Here is a 6,592-nt window from a genome sequence, read left to right on the forward strand (position 1 = left end):
GATGGGGAGAGAAAGAAAGAAAGAAAGAAAGAAAGAAAGAAAGAAAGAAAGAAAGAAAGAAAAGAAAGAAAAAGATACCAAGTCCTATAGAATGAAATTTGTGTCCCCCAATGGTCTTTGGTATACACCCATCAACTGGAGCATACCGTTAAAAGAGACTACTCTCTCCTTCCCAGAAAGCTTCGGTTACCAATAGTTTCTCAGAGAGGTTTGTATATTTTACCCATTTCCCCATGTCTACACTGGAATTCTATCTGGTTTGAGATTACATGAGACTTCTACTTGTTACCACTGCTGTGAATTCATATGGGTAATTTCCCTGATGTCTAGAAAACCCTGTTTTACTGTGATCATCACCACCCTAGCTCTTATAATCTTTCCATCCCTTCTTCTACAGTAATCTCTCAGCCTTGGGAGCCAGAAGTTTGGTGTCCACTTCAGTGATAATCACTCTGGAGTCTCTTATTCACTGCATGTTGGCCAATTATGGATTTCTGTGTTAATCACAATCTGCTGCATAAGGAAGCTTCTCTGGTGAGAGATGAGAGATGTAATTACTCTATGAGTATAGTAGTAAGTCTTTAGAAGTCTTTTAATACTATACCTATTTAGCAGAAGAGTGGTATTAGACTCTCACCTATGGTCAGTGCCATATGTCACCAGAAGTTTATAGGCCTGATATCAATTGTCTTATGAAGTGAAACTTAAATCCAATTAGAAAGCTATTGGGTATCCCGAAAATGTTTGTTCTGCTATTTCACCACAGTTAATATCTTGCTAAGCCAGTCATGGATAAAGCATGCCAAATTCACAGCTGGGTATGGGTTAATAATTATTTTGTTTTCTTCCAGTAGCATGCATAGCACCTTTTATCACAATGACAGCTAGTAAATAGAGATGAAATTTTGAAGTTAGTATGAGTTTGAGTCCTTGTTTTTTCTATGACTAATGTGTGCAATATATTCAGCAATAGGATCTCACAATCAAGTTCTGGGAGGTAATCAAAGACAGAGGCCAGTGTTTTTCAAAGGTCCATGGGCCCCCTGGGGTTCTGAAGTCACCTACTGCCATTGTGTGATGGTTGCTCTGTGGTTTTTAGATAAATAGCATTTCTCTCATGAAATTAGGTACCTGATCCTGTGCTTGAGGTATACATGTTTAGAACTGTAATAGCCTGTTAGATTTTTCCTTGTAATGAGTATGATGTGTCCTTCCTTTTCTCTTCTGACTAGTTTTAGTTTGAAGTCTGTTTTATCAGATATTAGAGTAGCTGTGTCTACTCATTTCTTAGTGTCACTTACCTGGAATAACTTTTTCCACCCTTTTTCCTGAAGAAAGTGTGTATTGTTGACAGTGAGGTATGTTTCTCAGAGGCAGCAAAGAGATGCATCCTGTTTTTTAATCCCATCTGTTTGTCTGTGACTCAATTAGGGGCTTGAGGGCATCAATATTCAGAGTTATTACTCAAGTGTGTGTATTAATTCTTTTCATTTTGTTTATTTTGTGATGTTTTCCATTATCCCTTTTGATTATTTTTCCTGGCATTTTTTTACTTATTGCTTCTGATGTGTTGGTATCTTTATCCTTCTGTTAAGGTTGAAGTGTTCCTTCTAATATCCTATTTAGATCTTAGTATTCATATATTTTTCGGTTTGTTTTCATAATGGAAAGCTTTTAGTTCTCCTTCAATTTAAATAGTTTCCTAGGAATAATACTGTGGGTTGACAATTGTGATAGCCCAGGCCCTTCCAGTTTTAAAGGCTTCCTTTTATTTTCTTTTCAATGTATGTTTTATTGAATTTTTGTGCACTTCATACAAAACGTCTTAATCATCTTTGTATCCCCTCCCTCATAGTGCACACACTGGTCTCCATGCAATCTGTCATGTATGTTAAGGCCAAGAAGTCAAGTTTGTGTGCACAGATGTCCCTCAGTGCAAGTTCATCTACTGAATTCTAGTCAGCCAATATATAATAAGCTTTCCATTAAGGAAGATCAACTCCCGGAGCTGGAGAGATGGCTCAGTCGTTAAGAGCACTGACTGCTCATGCAGAGGACCCGAATTTGATTCCCAGTATCCCTGTGGCAGCTAACAACTGTCCATAACAACAGTTATAGGAGATCTGACACTTTCTTCTGACCTCCATGGGCATTGCAAGACATGAATGTACTTACACACATGCAGGCAATACATTTGTACACATAAAAATAAAATAGTAATTAAAATATTTTTTGGTCTTTTTGAGACAAGGTCTCCCTGTAGCCCCAGCTGTCCTAGAACTCACTATGTAGACCAGGCTGGCCTTGAACTCACAGAGATCTGCCTGCCTCTGCCTCCCAAGTGCTAGTATTAAAGGAGTGCACCACCACGCCTGGCTAATTAAAATATTTTTAAAAGATCAACTCTCCCTCACTCAGCAATATTTGGGGCCAATAGTTCCTCAGCTATGGCTGAGAACTTGGCAAAGGATGGGGACTACTGCCCATTTCCACAGTTCTATGCTGAATTTTTGTCTGATTGAGTTCCTATGGGTCTTGTGCATGCTGACACCATTACTGTAAGTTCACATGAATAAGTTCCCAAATGCCTGAAGGCCTTATGATCATGCACCAAGCTTGGTTCTAACAATCTTTCCACTCCCTCTTCCTCAGTGGTCCCTGAACCATGCATGAGTGGGTGAAGTTTTTAAATAATATTTACATTGCTACTTTGGGAATTTCATACCATGTATTTTTATCGTATTCATCCCCCCTCTCTTCCCAGTACCACTCCCAATTCCTACTCACCCCATCTTCAAGTCCTTTGTTTGTTTGCTTGTTTGTTTCTTTGTTTGTTTGCCCATCAAGTCCATTTTGTGTTCCCAAAAATCTTGGGTGTGGATTAATCCCCTGGAACCTGTCAGCTTGCCAGGGTCACCCCCAAAGAAATTTGACTCTCCTTCTCACAGTCACTAACAATTCCTAGTAGCTGCTCAGCTAGGGGTGGGGCTTTGTTACCACTTCCTTATTCCTTGTTGGGATTTTTCTGGTTTAAGCTTGCACACGTCTTATACATGCTGCCAGAACCACTATGAATTCATATGTGCAACTGCCCCATTGTTTCCTAAGAACACTGTTGTAATTATCCATTACATCTGGCTCTTACAGTCCTCACTCAGACCTAAATGGAACATCTATATCAACACCCCTTACACCAAGCTTTAAATGTTACTCTGCTATTCTAATAAGTTTTCCTTTATAAGTGGCTTGACCATTCTTTCAGGTCTCAATACCTTTTTTTTATGTTCTTTTTACCCTAATCTATCACTGAGAATGTTTTTTCTGGCCCTTTCTGTTTGATGTTCTACAGGCCTCTTGGACCTGGATGGGCATTTATTTCTTTGAGATTTGGTAAATTTTCCTTTATAATTTTAGCAAAAGTACTTTCTATGCCTTCTCTATAGAATTCTCCTTTTCTCATGCCCATTATTCAAAATTTAGGTCTTTTCATGGTCTTCTCAAATTCCTCCATGTTCTGTTTGTTTTTCTGGTTGCTGTTAATTTCTCATTAATGTTTACTGGGTGATCTAATTCCTCTACTTTGTCTTGCATCTTTTTTTTTACTATTTTATTTATTATTTTTATTTTATGTGTATGTGTGTATTGTCTGCTTGTAGGTAAGTGCACCCTTGTCATGCAATGCCCGAGAAGGACAGAAGAGGCTGTCAGGTCCCCTGGAACTGGAGTTATGTACAGTTGTTACCTGTCATGTGGGTGCTGGGATTCGAACCTGGGTCTTCTGCAAGACCATCCAGTGTTCTTAACTGCTGAGCCATATCTCCAGCCCCCCCCCAATTTTTTTGTCTTTTTGTTGGTTGTTTTTTAAGAGGGTCTCTCTAGTCACAGCTGACCTGGAAGTCACAATGTGAACCAGGGTAGCCTCATCTCAGATTTCCACCTGCCTCATGCCACCACGCCCAGCTGTCTTACATCTTTGACTCTGATTTATGTGATCCATTCTCCTGGAAAGTTTACTGCTAAGGTTTTAAATTGGCTTATTCTGTTTTTCTCTTCCAGCATCATTTCAGCCTGGATTTTCTTCAACACTGCAAACTCTATTTTCATGTGTTAGATTGATTTCCTTATTTCATTCATCTATTTGTCATTTTTTCCTTTGATTTGTTTAAACATAATTATAATCATTCTTGGGAATTCTTTGCCTAGAAGTTCTTCCAGGTCATTCTCATTAGGAACCATTACTAATGAATTTTTATTTTGGGGTGGGGAGACATGTTATTTTGGTTTTTCATGTATTTCTACATTGTGATCTGTGTATCTAGAGTTAATTGGTCAGTTGAGTTTTTCTTTATTGTTCAAGTCTTTATTGATCAACATAGGTGTTTACAATATTCAGGAGAGGCTAGTTCATTGCTGGTTAAGGATATTTATTTCCTCTGTCTGGCATTTGGTGCAACAGCTTCTGTCTCAGGACATCTCCTTTCATCTAGAGACTGGTGTCTACAATAGGTTGATCAAGGAGCTTGGAATAATTTTCCCCTAGCAGTGCTAGTGGTTCTGGATGGGTCAGATGGGAAAACTGAAGGGTCCAAATCAGGGTGGTAGTAGGGCTCTATTGAGTCCTGAACAAAGAAGGTGGGCCTAGGTCTCTCCATGGATCAGCTAGTGGAATCCCTGCTGAGGAGTGGACTGGGATTTGGCAAGTATCAAAGGGAAGGAGAGTGACCTGGAGGAGGTGGAAATTCCTGGCAAGCATTCACATGTCTTTAGGGTAACTAGAATTGAGGAAGTGGGGGACACAGGAAGCCTACCTGGGTCTAGGAACAGCAGAGAGAACCAGCCAGTATCTTGGGAGTACCAAAGTGAAAAAGAGGAGCCAGGAGGTGGTGGTGGTCCCTAGCAAGCAACCACAGGTATTTAGGGTAACACAATTAGATAAGTGCCTAGAGGGAGGGGCACAGGTAGCCTACCTGGATCTCCAGGACATTTGGTCCAACTTGTGTCCTCTGGCACAGAAAAAACTGGGTCTGAACACTCCCACAGAAACCAGAGGAAAGGAAGATTTATCTTTTTGTTTTTTTGTATAAGTATTTGCTTCCTTGTATGTATATTGATATGTGTGTAGTGGCCATGAAAGCCACAGAGCCACCATTGTGGGTGCTATGAATTGAACCTGGGTCATCAGGAAGAACAGCAAGTATCTTAACCTCTGAGCCACCTTTCCAGCCCCTCAATGATTACTTTTTGTTTAATCTTGTTTATTTATATATGAGAGTACAGACTAATAACAGAGTTGCAGAAATAACCCATTTTTTAAAAGTTATTATTTATCAGTATTTTTATTTCACAAAACTTTGTACCATGTAACTTTTTCTTCAGGGTCTTTTTACCATCTTTAAGACTTTTAAGTAGTAAAATGTTAGGTTCCATATTAGAATCACCATAGTACATAACATTGATACCCCATTATCCTGTTCTGTAGCATACATCTTGGGTGGTAGGGAATACATGTAACCCTATGATAAGGTAGCTCTATTTTGGCTCCTTTTATACATGTATACGTGTACATGTATTTTTGGAGGCTTCTGCAGTAGTGGGTTTCCATGTGACTCTGGCAACAGATTTATAATGTTGGTATTCTTTCCCCATAGTCCCTCCTCTACCCTGCCCTATCATCTCTCACCCCCTTTGACAATTCCTGTTCCACTGTTCCCCTTTCTTCCTTTGTATCCATTCCGTTTCCATTCCCTTAAACATTCACCCCACGTGGCCTCTTAGTGTCAAGACTCAGGTTTGCTTTGCTTAGCGGGGGACCTGCTGGCTTCAGGGCAGAGGGTCTGATCAGTGACAGAGTCATAAACTCTGGGACCTGTGTCTTCTCAACAGGATGATTTATTTTAGAATTCAGATGGTTTTTACACATCCCAAGGAACTAGCAGTCACATGGGATATGGCAGTCACATAAAAGATTTGGGGTACAAACAGGACATTTAGTCTGTTAGTCAGCACCAGAAGGATTCTTAAACTTTTACTCAAGGTTATCAATGCCCATCCAGTAATTTATTGGCCACAATGTTTTCTTTCTTAGAGCTAAAAGCGTGGTGAACTTTTAGCTTTTAGCTCAGGAGTAAACCTTTAACCTGGCCTAATCTCTTAGCCAGGGATAGCTGAGTTATTTGTTTAGGACAAGGAGATGAGCTAAGGGTTGTTGACCAAGATGCTTTCCCATAGAGCAATGAGCGTGCACTTTTATGACCGGGCTGCTTCTTCCTGCCAGCCTAAAAGTGTTCTGCAAGGCAGGGATTACCAGAGCCACTGTTTTCAGTGCCCCTCCCTTTACCAGGGAATGCAGCCTGGGCCTATAAGTTTTAGGCTCACCTCACCCTAGGGCCTGGCATCCTGATTTCCTATATCTCCTCCCTTTTTGATTTTTAAAAGTAAGAAGGAAGTGGTCATAGAGGCCACAGTATTATTAATCGAAATTACAATACAGCTCATAGCTATTTGTCTTAGTTTGTTCTTCATTGCTGTGACAAAACACTCTGACCAGTACCAACTTGGGGAGGAAAGGGTTTATTTGTCTTACATCTCCCAG

Source organism: Nannospalax galili, unplaced genomic scaffold, assembly GCF_000622305.1.
Source record: "Nannospalax galili isolate Female #2095 unplaced genomic scaffold, S.galili_v1.0 scaffold337, whole genome shotgun sequence".
Lineage (NCBI taxonomy): Eukaryota > Metazoa > Chordata > Mammalia > Rodentia > Spalacidae > Nannospalax > Nannospalax galili.